Consider the following 16,747-nt stretch of genomic DNA (forward strand, 5'->3'; position numbering starts at 1 on the left):
AACAGGCTGTGTGAAAGCACACCTGTCTGAGAGGAGCTAGCAGTCATAAAGTAAGATCTAAGAATAAGAAAGATATACCCTATCTAAGTGCCTGCACTGCTTTTACTGAGTGCAGACACAGAAAATATCCTAATCTATGGCCTAATTGGGTTGGACAAAATAAGGCAACTCGGCAAAATCATTAGGGGGTGACGAATGATGTGACTTCAACATCCTCTCCATCAGAATGGATCATTTCCCTATCCTGGGTGAGAGCACGGTCAGAGAGTGCATAACCAGCTGTGGGGATCATAGCATACTGGCCTATGAATGACTTCATGAATGACTTAACAAGAACACCAAGACAAGGGATCACGCAACACAACAAGACGGCAAAAACCAACACCAAGACACAGACAAGACAGACTCTGTTTGAGCGGAATGGAACAGAGCAATTTCCTTCCAACATGGCTGCCGTGCATAGAGCCTAAACTCCGGCAGCATGGTGGTGTTACAGTGAGATTGGTGACCTTCAAAAACATGTGACCATCTTGCAGACTTCACGTAAACATCAACGTCCAAATGCACTGCAAATACATGTTGTTGTTTATTAAACCAGAGCATACTAGCAGAGGTGGAGAAAGTACTCACATTTTCTACTCTCGGTCGTCCTCAGACGAGCTTCCATCGGAGTCTCCAATCGTTCCGGTTCTCCATACACCCGGCCAGCTTCGAAGAGCTTTCAGCTCAGCATGTCACTGAGTTTGAACCACTGTCAGTACAGTAAGTAGTTGTGCTTATGTGCATAATATGCTTATGTGCATATGCTTATGTGTGCATAGCTTATGTGCATAATATGCTTATGTGCATATGCTTATGTGTGCATATGCTTATGTGCATAATTATGCTTATGTGCATATGCTTATGTGTGCATATGCTTATGCTATGCTTATGTGCTTGTGCTTATGTGCTTACATTGACCTTCTGACATGTCAGAAGGTCACACCAGTTCGAGGAGATGTTGCCCCCCGAAGGGGATCCTCGCACGGCTGACTTGTGAACGCGGCGTCCCGTTTGGGCGTAACCTTCGCCCCGGCCCGGGGGCCGTCGGGGAACATTAGGCCACACTCTTGCCCACCCGAGGGGGCACGGCACAAACGATGTCTGAGATCCCCCGTCACAAGGACGGCGGACCCTAACTCAATGTGCACTTCGAGTGCTTGGCACCTCGTTCCTCCCATCCGCCGTACTCCTCAGCCTAACCGACTCCCCACGCAACTTCACGCAGACCGCTCCACGCGATAGGGAAGCCGGGAGGCTCTTTCTGCTTGCACTGATGCCCAAGAGGATCAAGAGAATTGATCGGGGAGAGGGACACCACGAGGGCCCTCGTATGGCTGAGTAGAGGGATGCGGCTCCCCGTTGACCCGTAGGTCGTTGGGGACGTTATGCTTCGCTCTGCCCACGAAGGGTGTGGCACAAACGAAACCTGAGATCCCCTGCCCCGGGAGGGACGAGGAGACCCTAGTTCAATGTGCACTTCAAGCGAGAGCACCTCAACCATGCCTCAGCCACACTGCCCAACGCTCCGACCCCCACCGTTCCACACGGAGAACGGCCCCACGCAGATAGGAGGCTGGAGTATTCTCTCCATGGCATCACTGCAATGCGCCTTAGGACACCGGGAGGGGCACAGGCTTCGCGCCCGTGTCCCTCCTACCGACCCCTGCTGACTCCGCGTCAGGGAGGGCATCGGATCTTGAGGTTGTGGGCCAGTGGAGGGGTGTGTGTGTGTGTGTGTGTGTGTGTGTGTGTGTGTGTGTGTGTGTGTGTGTGTGTGTGTGTGTGTGTGTGTGTGTGTTTACATTGACATGTCAGAGTGAGTTTGGTCCACTGTCCGTCCACATAGATGTGGTAGCTGCTGCCCCCTGCTGGCACGTATCCAAACTCACTGGAGCGACAGGAAACACAGTGGCCTTCTGGGTAATGTAGTTGTCCTGAAGGAGGATGTTGGGCTGATTGAGGAGCTGCACCTAGAATAGACACAGGAATTAACCCATTAAGACCGGGAACGCATCATTACTTTAACCATTGTTTTCATGCTTTAACTATTAAAAAGCATATGCAAGCTTGTAGATCTGCCTTTTTTGAATTTGTATCAATTTGTGCAAGTCTTTGAATATTTGCCCCAATTCTATAATCTCTCTTAAATAAATAAGTAAATGTACTTACTAGTTACTTTAAGCCACTGCATAGGCCTAATAGCTTTAACTCTTAATAAAGACAGCAGTGATTTGCTTTGGATGTTTGACATCACAAGATGGACACACATTTTGTCAGGTCACCAATTTCCCCATAACACCGGAGGAGGAGCTAGGCAGAAATATGAGGCTTGGAATTTGTCTTGAAAAGAACCACTGAAGTCTTTAGACCAGGGCTCTTCAGAATGTTCAGGCCAAGGACCCCTTAATCGAGAGAGAGAGAGATGAAGCAGGGACACCCACAACAGATACAGTAGTTTTGTTTGACAGCACAATCATCAGTGTATTTTGGATTCATGTCAATTTGTGTTTTCAGATAATTAACCACTTGACCATCAATACTTAATAAACTTGACCTTTTAGTCATTGACCCACAAGCCCAAAAGCTCAAGGAATAGGGGTGATACCTGTGATGTCTTTCCGTACTTTTTATTTCTGTTTTATTTATTAGTTTGGTCATTAAGGTCCACAGAATGACAGGCCTGCTCTGCCGGAAACATCGCAATTTTTTTTTTAAGGCCATTTGTATATTCACTGTCCCATCGACTTCACTATACAGGAAAAGAAAAATATATATATATTTTTTTTTAAAGAAAAAGTGCTTTAAGTATCATGTGAGGGGTCAAACAAGGGGTCCTTCATGATTAATCCATTGCAAGCATTTGTTTTGCATGAAAAACATTCCTAGGGCAAATTATCAGCCCCCCAAAACTGTGAAAAGTGAAGATTTTTTGATGACCCTCACTTTTTACAATTTTGGGGGCCCAACATTTTGCCCAATGAATGTTTTTCATGCAAAACAAATGCTTGCAATGGATTCAGAATCATGAAGAACCCCTAGTTTGACCCCTCACATGCTACTTAAAGCAAATTTATTTTTTGTATTCTTTTCCTGTATAGTTAAGTTGATGGGACAGTGAATAGACAAATGGCCATAACTTTTTTCCGCGATGTTTCCGGCAGAGCAGTTCTCTCATTCTGTGGACCTTAATGTCCAAACTAATAGATAAAACAGAAATAAAAAGTACGGCAGAACATCACAAGTCCTCTCCCATTATTAGGGACTGGGTCCCTGACTATTTCACTCTGTGCTTGGTCTGCTCTTTTTCCCCTCTACACTAAACCTCTTTGCCAGAAATAGCCGATCTACAAGCTCACAACGAGGCGAGGCGAGGAGAAAAAAGTTTTTATCATTCAAAGATTTGGAGGACCCCCCTGTAGTAACTCTGAGGACCCCCCTGTTGAAGACCCCTGCTTTAGACCAGTGGTTCTCAAAGTGTCTGGTTCACCTGTCAGCCTTTAGACCAGTGGTTCTCACAGTGTGGTCTGAGGACCCCCAGGGGTCCTCTCAACTTATCGGGGGTGATAGTGCATGCACAAATCCACTCTAGCCCAGGTGCTGGACAAACGGCAATACAAGAAAAAGATAGAGTCCGCAACACTGGTAATACTCAGCTCTGCTTTATTGCTTCAACGTTTCGATCCGTTTGGATCTTCTTCAGGAAGAAGATCCAAACGGATTCCTGAAGAAGATCCAAACGGATCGAAACGTTGAAGCAATAAAGCAGAGCTGAGTATTACCAGTGTTGCGGACTCTATCTTTTTCCTCTCAACTTATCACCATCAGTATAAACCATACATGGGCAACTGGCGCCCCCCCCCCCCCCCCCTTACTGTCTAGCGCCACCCGCAGGCTAATATGGGAATACTGATATTATTGATTTCAGCTGTTACAATTCTAAAAGTACTTCAGTCTATATTAGTAGCTTAATGACTAGTATTACATTTGTATTGTCCTTTAAAAGGATCCCTGGCTAATACGACAAATATGCCTTAAAGGGCCTACACCATGCTTTTAAAACTATATTTTTTGTATAAATATATGCTCAAAATTGAGTCTTAGACAGGTTTTAACCCTCAAAAAACACTCTGACCATTCTTTTTGTTTGTTCTAGCTCTACTATAATGAGGCTCTCCAGCTGCAATACCAAAACGGCCTCTGTTTGCTCAGGGGCGCATCTAGTGGGGTTTTTCCAGGAAAAAAAAGAAGTTTTTTGAAAAAGAAAAAGTTTTTTGAAAAAAAAAAAGTTTTTGAAAAAAAAGTTTTTTGAAAAAAAAGTTTTTTGAAAAAAAGTTTTTGAAAAAAAAAGTTTTTGAAAAAAAAAAACAGTTTTTTGGAAAAAAAAAAAAATCGAAAAAATAAATTTTTTTGAAAAAAAATTTTTTTCGAAGTTTTGAAAAAAAAAATTGAAATTTTTTTTGACTCTGCATTGCATTTTTTTGAAAAAAAAAAGTTTTGAAAAAAAAAATTTTTTGAATTTTTTTTTTTTTTTTACTCTGAAAAAAAAAACGGGAATCCGAGAGTGACGTCACTCTCGTCAACTCTCAGAACAGCACTGTTCTGAGAACCCGTGGAAAGCTTTTCATCTCTGTCTGCCCAAAACCAGAGAAAGACACAACGGTCAGAAATAGGACTTTGTGAGGATAGAAGGTGCCAGTGGGACCCCAAAAAAAGGTTTTAAAATAGAAAAAGTGAAAATTCATGGTGTAGGTCCTTTAATGCATTATAATTGTCCTCTATAAATACAATGTAAAATTAAAAGAAATAGCTAATCTTTCACTCAATAGGGGAAATGCCTGTTTTATTTTATAATTTTATAATTATAATGTATTAAGACACATGTTGTCGTATTAGCCAGGGATCCCTTTAAGTTCATACAGTTAAAGGGATATTTCACTTTCAAAAAAACATTTTTGTCATTTCATCGTCTAAGCAGGCTCTTGGGAACACCCAGGACAGTTTTTGAATTTCTTCATTCAGTATTTAGATATTTGATATTCATTTCCCCCCTTCCAGGACCTTCCTATACAATTCAATTCAATCTTTATTATCGGACTCAGGTCCATAGAACAGGGTACAAGACATAAAACACTATACCATACATAAAAGAAACACAACAGGCAATAAAAAATCAATAAGAAATGTAAAAAATAAATAGTACATATCTTAGCCCACAGGAAAAACACACAGGCATTTTAACCAGTGTACCCTTAGTCTGGATGTATATCGTGAACTGCTCATAACAGGGCTTGAAAGTGCCACAATGATGCCGTTAGTAGATACATCCAACCGTTTCATGAATTTGAACATACAAATTCATACAAACCCATTATAACTTCAAATTCAATTTTAACCATGATAGATTCAATGAAAACAACTGTCCTTTTTCTTTTGGGGAAATGAAAATGATTAAATACAATAAATGATTATAAAAAAATAAAGGATATCAAAAGAAAACATGGCCTGCTCACGTATTCAGAGGGTGTCAGGAGTCACCAGAAAAAAGGACAGTTGTTTTCATTGAATCTGTCATAGTTAAAATGGATTTTGAATTCAAAATGGGTTTGTATAGGAAGGTCCTGGAAGGGGGAAATTAATTAACAAATATCTAAATACTGAATGAAGAAATTCAAAAACTGTCCTGGGTGTTCCCAAGAGCCTGATAAGACGATAAAATGACAAAAAACTTTTTTTGAAAGTGAAATATCCCTTTAACAGAAGTATAACTAAATGCATTTGATGTTAAATTAGAAATGTACTTTTCAGGATAAAAACTAAAAAAAATAAGTTAATCATCTGGGGACCCCCCAAAATCATTTGGGGACCCTCCTGGGGGTCCCGACCAACAAGTTGAGAACCTCTGGCCTAGAGAACAACCATCGATATGGAGAAATAAAATACTAATAAAAACTCATAAAAAACTCTTGCACTCTGAGTAGGACCCTTCACTTATTAACTGCCAAATACTCATCATATTTAAACTCATTACAGTTGGACATTAATTGTGTGAATGCAGTCAAGCACTGACTGGTTTATATAAAATATAGCCTACAGGCTAGATCAGGGGTCTTCAATGTTTTCATGCCAGGGACCCCCCAAACTGATGGGGAGATTGAGCAGGGACCCCCTACCACCAAGTAGGGTCAGGCTACAACATATGTTTTATTTTAAACATACATGTACAAGGTACAGTGAGCAGGGTGGCCGTACCACTGCCATTTCTAAACATACTACTTATTAACTGAGAACTAAAAAGAACTTCTGGGAACTCAGATTAACTGAGGACCAATGTCAATACTATCAACAATCTGACGGTTGCACAGTAATCTAATCATGTATAAAAGCTATTCAAAATGTATTTTTAACAAACAGTAAATGTGGAAAATGTTAGAATGACCATTTTTGCAGTACCTACACAGACCCCCTAGGGGTTGCGGACCCCCTGTTGAAAACCTCTGGCTGGATTATAGAATGTAGTCTTCTTAAAATAATACAACCTACTGTATGTGTGACTGCAGAAAGCCTGGTATGTGTGGCCCTAAACATCATCAGTACAACACCAAACACCTCATTCCATCCTAACAACTCAGTGACTTTCAGATCAGATTTAAATCTCTTCATGAAAACTTCACGAAGCTTCAAACACAAACACTTGTTAAATAAACTCATTTAGCTTCTCTTTAGCACAATTAGCAGGCATAATAAATCCACCATAAATAAACAAGTCCTTCTACAATACAGGCTAGCCTCCAACACATTATATGGCAGGAGTCCTTGATCAAATAAACAATTATTTTAAAAAGCAAATGAATCTCAGTTAAACCAATGAAGGAATAAAGAAACCGTCGGCTCTGATGTTCTCATTGCGACCGTAGGTCGCATTTACTACCAAAACCTCCACCGGCTGTCCGTGGGTGAGTCAGTCAGTCAGTGAGTGAGTCCGTCACACTTTTGCCCTGCTCATATCTCCACAACCGTTGCCCCCATCCATGCCAAATTTTGCACACACACTCCTTGCCTGCCAAACTACAACCTCCAAGGACCCCCGGAGCCCCAGGGACCCCCAGGTCTCTGGGGGACCCCCAGATGTAAAAAATGACCAAATGTGCAAAAATGACCAAACGGGGCTGCTCAGGGGGAATTCCTGCCACTGCAGCGCACATAAAATGCCGTAACTCGGGCTAGGAGCGTCCGGGAGAGCCGGGGCCGGTACCTATTCGTCCGCCAAGGCAACGCGGAGACCCCACCCCTCATTTCTCACATGGCCCTATTCTAGCGCCACCTTCAGGCCGATTTTTAAAACACATTTTTGGACACTGCTCCTACAGTTTTTGCCCTAAAATCACGAATATCACTACACAGCATGTCTACACTCATGTCATCAACATGGATCAGGAAGATTTTGGAAAAACACATTTTTGCCCTATTTGTGGAGATAAGCCACCTACGGTCGCTTATCTCCCGATTAGGGAGTCTTACTGGTTTAGGAACTTTGACAAGAGAAAATCGACCCATCAAAAAATAAATTATACAGATTATATAATGATCAAAACAAAATGATTTAAATGAAATCATAGTCATTTAAACCAAGCAGAAATAAAACAATGCAAGTCAAGACTCGTTTCAACACAACAAACCCAAGCTGAGACAGAAAGAGAGACAGAACAGTAAAGAAACTATTCCACACCTTTAAACACTGTTTATAATGACATCAAAGCCATTAAATTAACAACAGGGACTAATTAATTAATGATAAGTGAATTAAACTCACAGTATCAAAGCAGCAGAACCAAACACATCAAACAGAAAGCAGCAGAGACAGAGAAATCCACACATCTCATAACAACAACTTAAAGTGATTTCACTCACGGTATGAAAGCAGCAGGTCCAACACATTCAAACACACCAAACAGTCAGCTGCGCCACACGGCCGTACGGCCGAACTATAGAACAGCATTTATAGGTAGGTGCGATGAGACCTGGGGTAGTTATTTACCTCTGCTCGGTTTCTGTAAGCTCACAGCTTACAACCACTAATAGTCTGAATGCAAGAAGTGTGAATGATCTGCCTAAAATGTAAGGTTTTCTGTGTTTTGTTAAACAGAACAACATTTATAAATAATAGCTTGAAGCTTTATAATCAGGACACAACGCACTTGCCTTACAGACTCTAGTCAAGGCATAAAGGTACCTCCCACCTAGACTGACATGATATTTTGGGGGGTCTCCAGATGTTTTGCTTATATATTGGTTAACATTTATTTTCCTCACTCAGCAGTAAACAGACCAACATACAGTAGCCTATAAGTGTATACAGGGTATCTGCACATTTCTAAAGTGATCATTTAATGACCTTTAAGATCTTTTTAGTACCTCTGGTCAAACATTGGCCAAATTGTCAAATATTAAAGGCAATCTACATGCTCAAAACACGAGGCGTTGTGAGCATGTAGATCTGCTATTTTCACAATAAAACAGATCGAGTCAAACTAATGTAATGCCAACTCTCGTCAGGGTGGGGGGTCCCCAGTTGAAATATGATTATTTTGGGGGGTCGTGGACTTAACAGGTTGAGAACCATTGCTTTAGAGCAACAGCAATAAACCAGTGTGAGCATGGTGGCTCTCTGGTTTGAGTGTGAAAATCCCCCCTGGCCTGTACACCTAAATGCCCTCAGCACTATGATGACAGTTAAATCCCCCTGGCCTGTACACCTAAATGCCCTCAGCACTATGATGACAGTTAAATCCCCCTGGCCTGTACACCTAAATGCCCTCAGCACTATGATGACAGTTAAATCCCCCTGGCCTGTACACCTAAATGCCCTCAGCACTATGATGACAGTTAAATCCCCCCTGGCCTGTACACCTAAATGCCCTCAGCACTATGATGGCAGTTAAATCCCCCTGGCCTGTACACCTAAATGCCCTCAGCACTATGATGGCAGTTAAATCCCCCCTGGCCTGTACACCTAAATGCCCTCAGCACTATGATGGCAGTTAAATCCCCCTGGCCTGTACACCTAAATGCCCTCAGCACTATGATGGCAGTTAAATCCCCCCTGGCCTGTACACCTAAATGCCCTCAGCACTATGATGGCAGTTAAATCCCCCTGGCCTGTACACCTAAATGCCCTCAGCACTATGATGGCAGTTAAATCCCCCCTGGCCTGTACACCTAAATGCCCTCAGCACTATGATGACAGTTAAATCCCCCTGGCCTGTACACCTAAATGCCCTCAGCACTATGATGGCAGTTAAATCCCCCTGGCCTGTACACCTAAATGCCCTCAGCACTATGATGACAGTTAAATCCCCCTGTACACCTAAATGCCCTCAGCACTATGATGACAGTTAAATCCCCCTGGCCTGTACACCTAAATGCCCTCAGCACTATGATGACAGTTAAATCCCCCTGGCCTGTACACCTAAATGCCCTCAGCACTATGATGACAGTTAAATCCCCCTGGCCTGTACACCTAAATGCCCTCAGCACTATGATGACAGTTAAATCCCCCCTGGCCTGTACACCTAAATGCCCTCAGCACTATGATGACAGTTAAATACCCCTGGCCTGTACACCTAAATGCCCTCAGCACTATGATGGCAGTTAAATCCCCCTGGCCTGTAGTGTACACCTAAATGCCCTCAGCACTATGATGACAGTTAAATCCCCCCTGGCCTGTACACCTAAATGCCCTCAGCACTATGATGGCAGTTTGGCCCAGCAAACAATCTGACAAAACCTATAGTCTCAAATAGAATAATTATGGAATGTTGGGGGAAAACAGTGAAAAGGTTGTAGGTTAGCTTGGTTAGCTGGTCCTCCTACAATAGCTCACATAATACATCTGTTTACCCCTCGATACAAATTCATTACATTATACAAAACACAGCAAAATGACTCAAATACAACAAAATAGCAAAACCTACCCAGTCAGTATATTCCAGGATCCCTCTGGATCATGCTTCCATGTCTGCTACAAACACCCAAATGAGAGGCTTCTGGGCAAACCACCAGGCCACCCACCTGGCCATGCCTTAAAGGGCCAGCGTTACAGAACACAGATGCATAGGCTGTTGCAACTCTAGATTCAACATTTGTAAAATAATCTAGAGTTGCAATTTGCGCCTTTTAATGTATTTGTGACATCAATGAGAGTCTGTTTCTACATTCTACATTGTGGTATTGATACTTTTTAATTGAAAGTAAAAGAAAACGGTCTCCGCCAGGTCAGGTAGGTTATTGTGGGCCAGCAACGGACACAACATAACGTTTTACTGGGATGTTTGTGCTCTGTTGTCTTCTTGCTGCAGTTACAGTATATATAATATAATATAATATAATATAATATAATATGTTTACATGTCAGCATAAACAACATTAAAAGCCTCGCAGCTATAGGCCCACATCACTGATTTAACAGACTATACGTTGTCCATACTCCATATCACTGATTTAACAGACCATACTGTATGTTGTCCATACTCCACATCACTGATTTAACAGACCATACTGTAGGTTGTACATCCTCCACATCACTGATTTAACAGACCACAGATACTCTAAATGTTGGTGTCTACATGATGTGTAGATCTGCTACATATTTGAGAGACACACAGTGGACAAAGTGGTTTCAACCTACAGCTTTAGTTTCAGTTTACAGGAAAACAATTTCAACTTAATCTAATGATCAGTCAGCAGGACCAACTAAATATGGTGAAGTACAGTACGCTCTTTTAACTCTAAGAGCCTTATTTGGAGGAGGCTGTGAGAATGTGAGAGTCCAGCACAATATTCCAGTGGCATCAGTTCAGAAAAAGGTAAGATATGGCAACATGACTGGTGTCTTGCACGTGCGCGAAGGCGCGCGTGCAAGACACCAGTCATGTTGCCATACCTTAGCAACAGGCATGATACATTTATTTTAAGAAGTACATTCTATTTTTTTCCCCAAAGGTTTCTATGGTTTCTTGGGCTGGATATGGCAGTCTGGAACGGTTGTTCAAGTGCAGCTAAACTTGGCATGTTAGTAAACGTGCCGCAATTAACAACAACGCATTGCACCTGTGCAGCTGACCTGCTGAACCTGGGAATATACCATTCTGTCAAGATGGGGAGAATGAAAGTGTGGAGAATATAATTAGGCTATAATACCTTGTTAAATGTAGCATTTGTAGTTGTTTTAATATCATTTAACAACATAACCAGCACAGACAGACAACGAGACATTCATGGATTTATATTTCAAAGTAACTTGTTGCGACCGTCAGGGAGCAGTTTACTATGAAAACCTCCACCGGCCGTCCGTCGGTCACACGTGCGGTCGACCGCACGTCACACGTGCGGTCGACGTGTGACGCATCAGTCTGACATCACTCTGACATCACAGAGTCCACAGCTGATGATGTGGCGTGATGTCATACAATACACAAACAAGCCCTATATAAAGGGGCAATTCTCACCAGGGAAGAGCAGACTTTGTGTGATGCGTAGGTTATCTGCTTTATCTGTGGAGAGTGTATGTCACTGAGAGTCCTTTTATAGCGATTGAAATCATGATGAGGTCACGATGAGTCATCTATGCCCAAATATAGATTTCTAGGTCAGATGGCCCATGGAGTTTGTGATGTCAAACCTAGCAACCCAATATAAACAAACCTGATGTCAGACCTGAAGTATCCTTTTATACCCATATATGGAGATACAGAGATCTCCATATATGGGCATATTAGAAAGCCCATATATGGGCATATACGGATGACATCAGGGATATCCATATATGGGCATAAAAGGGACAAGGGCTTACAGTTAAGAGATCTCCATATATGGGCATATCAGAAAGCCCATATATGTTCATATACTGATGACATCAGGAATATCCATATATGGGCATAAAAGGGACAAGGACTTACGAGATCTCCATATATGGGCATAAAGGGACAAGGACTGTTACAGTAGCTATAGAGATGTCCATATATGGGCATAAATGAACAAGGACTGACAAACACTGAGATCTCCATATAACCTATGGGAATATAAGGGACGAGGACAATGCGTAGCATTGTGAGCTTGTAGACCTATTTTCTAAATATTGTTGTACATTAAAAACTTGAAATGGGTCGTTCTGCATAGTACTTGGGATTTGTTGATGTAAATGTTCACATAGAGTGTAATAATTGGTAAAACAAACTTTTGGCCTATTTGTGGAGATAAGCGACCAACGGTCGCTTATCTCCCGATTAGGGAGTCTTACTGGTATTCTCCCCCTTGGACCCAGGGTATGGCAGCTGCATACCCCTGCCATTGACGCCCCTGCAATATTCATAAAGGTATTGTACTTCCAGAGGTCAGTCTTACGAGGGGAACAACAAGTATAAAGTGTACAAGTCAGTCAGTCAGTCAGTCAGTCAGTCAGTCAGTCAGTAGGTAACGCCTCAGTGTCTATAACTGACCTGTTGTGACATCACATTGTTGACCCATATTTGGCAATGCCCATATATGGACGCTCCCAGATGATGCCCTGTTAGGGGGACCACACTAACATAATTGCGACCGTCAGGGAGCAGTTTACTATGAAAACCTCCACCGGCCGTCCGTCGGTCGGTCACACGTCACACGTCACACCTTTGCCCTGCTCATATCTCCGCATCAGTATATAGGGCTTGTTTGTTTATTGTATGACATCACGCCACATCATCAGCTGTGGACTCTGTGATGTCATCGTATCGCATCAGTATATAGGGCTTGTTTGTTTATTGTATGACATCACGCCACATCATCAGCTGTGGACTCTGTGATGTCATCGTATCTCCATATATGGCCATCTCCGTATATGGAGATATAAGTCGTCCATGCCCAAGTATGGGCTGGTGAGGTCAGACTTTGTGTGATGCGTAGGTTATCTCCATATATGGAGATTCAACATTCCAGGTGTAACTATGGCTACCTGTATGACGTGAGAGGTGGAGGTTGTGATATTTGTGGAGATAAGCGACCAACGGTCGCTTATCTCCCGATTAGGGAGTCTTACTGGTGACCATAATGGAGATCCCTGATGTCATCAATAATAAGCCCATATATGGGAATGTCTAACCAGTGTGGCTGCCGTGACACGAGTCACACTTGCAAATGAATTCCGTCCTTGTCCCTTGTCCATATATGGAGATCCATGATGTCATCAATATTAAGCCCATAGCTTGGAATGTCCATATAAGGACATATTGTGGTCTATATAAAATAAGACTTGAGACAAGACTGACCAATCTGCACATTTCTGAACTGACACTTTAAGGACTTTTTAATACCTCTAAAACCAGTAAGACTCCCTAATCGGGAGATAAGCGACCGTTGGTCGCTTATCTCCACAAATAGGCCAAAAGTTTGTTTTACCAATTATCAAGACATACGGGCAGTTGACAGTTTGCCATGGTTACTCATTGAAGTTGAATCTCCATATATGGAGATAACCATAACGCATCACACTAAGTCTGACCTCACCAGCCCATATTTGGGCATGAGCAACTTATGTCTCCATTTATGGAGATATGATGACATCACACAGTCCTCAGCCGATGATGTGGCGTGATGTCATACAATACACAAACGAGCCCTACAGTATAAAGGGGCAATTCTTGCCAGGAAAGAAGCATTTCTTCGACTCAGACCTTATCGCCAGGGTTGGCTTATAGCAGCTGTCGGTAGGACCATATATGGATTCTGTTAGTGTGGATCTCCTAACAGGGCATCATCTGGGATACAATCCCTTTTATGCCCATATATGGAGATCCCTAACAGAATCCCTTTCATCCCCTATATGGAGATCCCTAACAGAATCCCTTTTATGCCCATATATGGAGATCCCTAACAGCATCCCTTTTATGCCCATATATGGAGATCACTAACAGCTAACAGAATCCCTTTTATGCCCATATATTGAGATCCCTAACAAAATCCCTTTTATGCCCATATATGGAGATCCCTAACAGAATCCCTTTATGCCCATATATGGAGATCCCTAACAGAATCCCTTTTATGCCCATATATGGAGATCCCTAACAGAATCCCTTGTATGCCCATATATGGAGATCCCTAACAGAATCCCTTTTATGCCCATATATGGAGATCCCTAACAGAATCCCTTTTATGCCCATATATTATGGAGAAATCCCTGCTCTGAGTATCTGACATCAGTGTGATGTCACCTGTTTATGCCCATATATGGAGATCCCTGCTCTGCGTATTTGGTTGCTATGGTAAACAGTTGGTTGCTAGGGTAAAAAAACATGGTTGCTATGGTAAACAGTTGGTTGCTAGGGTAAACAGTTGGTTGCTAGGGTAAAACCATGGTTGCTAAGGTGGTTGCTAACGTACACTAACAGACCAGCAACAACAGACTGTTGCCACAGCAACGTACACAAAGGTTTGTGTACACATGTGGTGTGATGTCATACTGATGCGGAGATATGAGCAGGGCAAAGGTGTGACGTGTGACCGACGGACGGACGGGCGGACGGCCGGTGGAGGTTTTCATAGTAAACTGCTCCCTGACGGTCGCAATGACAAATCAAACATTGGTCAAATTGTCAAATATTAGAGGCAGAAATTGTGAAAATAGCTGACCTACATGCTCACAAGGCATTGTGAGCATGTAGGTCTGCTATTTTCAAGATTGGCTATTTTCACAATAGAACCGTGTTATACAAAATGTACTCTTAGTGCTCGTCAGGGTGGGGGGGGTGGGGGGGGGGGGGGGGGGTCCACCGCTAAAATATGATTATTTTGGGGATCGCGGCCTGAAAAGTTTGGGAACCACTGGTTTAGTCAGTCCATCAGACATAGTGGGAGCGTTTCAGGCAAAAATCATGCACTTTATGAAAGAAGCATGAAATTTGGCACACAGTTAGAACATGCCATATGGAACATTTTTGGCTATAGGGGCATCGCAGATTTGTCTTGGGAAACTTGTGGGAGCCAATCAAAGTTGGGCTCTCATAGACTTTACTATAGAGTAAAATAATACACAAAATAAATATGCTTTAAGTAGCATGTGAGGGGTCAAACTAGGTGTTTTTCGGGATTCTGAATCCAATGCAAGCATTTGTTTTGCACGAAAAACATTCCTTTCCGAGAAACGGCCACCACAAAACTGTTGAAAAGTGATGACTCATCACTAAACCATACTTTTATCACTTATATGGGTTCCGTTTTTAGCCCAAGGAATGGTTTTCCTGCAAAATAAATGTTTGCATTGGATTCAGAATCCCGAAAAACACCTAGTTTGACCCCTCATGGTACTTAAAGCATATTTATTTTTTGTATTATTTTACTCTATAGTAAAGTCTATGAGAGCCCAACTTTGATTGGCTCCCACAAGTTTCCCAAGACAAATCTGCGATGCCCCTATAGCCAAAAATGTTCCATATGGCATGTTCTAACTGTGTGCCAAATTTCATGCTTCTTTCATAAAGTGCACGATTCCATCAAAATACTGCCCGAAACGCCTGCACTAACAGCCATTCCCTGTCAGCACCCGTCCCTCCATCAGTCCTGTATCCACCAGTCAGTCCCCATCAGTCCATCAGTCCCCATCAGTCCATCAGTCCTGTATCCACCAGTCAGTCCCCATCAGTCCATCAGTCCCCATCAGTCCATCAGTCCTGTATCCACAGCTCCAGTCAGTCCCCATCAGTTCATCAGATCTCCACACAGAATTGACTAGTATTCAACTTCGTGGGGATCACTTTACTTTTCTGGGTTTTATCCGGTCGGGAGCGAAAACCACAACACGTCATGTTGTAGTACTCAAAGACTACAATTTGGCCGGAACTATCCACAGGAAACAGTTTTAACCCAAAATAATTCCCCTGCGCTCAAGGACAGACTATTAGGGCCTACCTAATAAACCCCTTGATGCGGAGTAGTTTTGCTTTTGAAAAATGTGTTTGGTATATGCATCTTTCAGTCCAACTGGTAGCGACTGGCAAGACTACACTAGGCTACTGGAGCATTTTAATAGGGATTGGGGAAACAAACGGGGGGAACCAAATCAAAGCGACGCCGCTTCTTCTAGAAGGCGGAAACCAACGGCCTGTTGTGAACGAACACCAGGCTTTCCCCCAGAAAGCCTTTGTGTGATTACATTGTCACGCACTTTGACCAGCGCCGCGGGAACTAATTTAGAGTAGGGGGTGCTGTCACACGCCCTGCGCGCGTGCGAAAATTTGGCGTTTTATTCGGGTTTCCGCAGTCTATTTTTTAGCTAAATGTAACACAATCGGGAACGGCTTTCCTTACATCTCCACATGCACCATTCAGCAAGATATAGTCTGGATTTCTTGGTACCAACAGACAGTCAGACAACAAGTGCCAGTTTCATAAAATCATTCAGTTCCCAGAGCTTTTCAGTTAATCTACTTAGTTACTTTACACCACTGTCTGCAACAGCAAGCATGATGGTTCCCAAACTTTTTAGCCCGTGAACCAAGAGACATTACTACCCTGTACCAAACAAGTAGTGAAAATAGCAGATCTACAAGCTCACAACGAGTTGATTCGCACTGCGTTGTGACCCATACAACGTGTTCGCCGCATCGGTCCCGATCCCAGTGTTAGGAAACAGCTGGTTCTGGTACACCACAGCCATTAGCCACTAGCTAGCCCAAAC

This window comes from Nannobrachium achirus, assembly GCF_963921795.1.
Source record: "Nannobrachium achirus genome assembly, chromosome: 10".
Lineage (NCBI taxonomy): Eukaryota > Metazoa > Chordata > Actinopteri > Myctophiformes > Myctophidae > Nannobrachium > Nannobrachium achirus.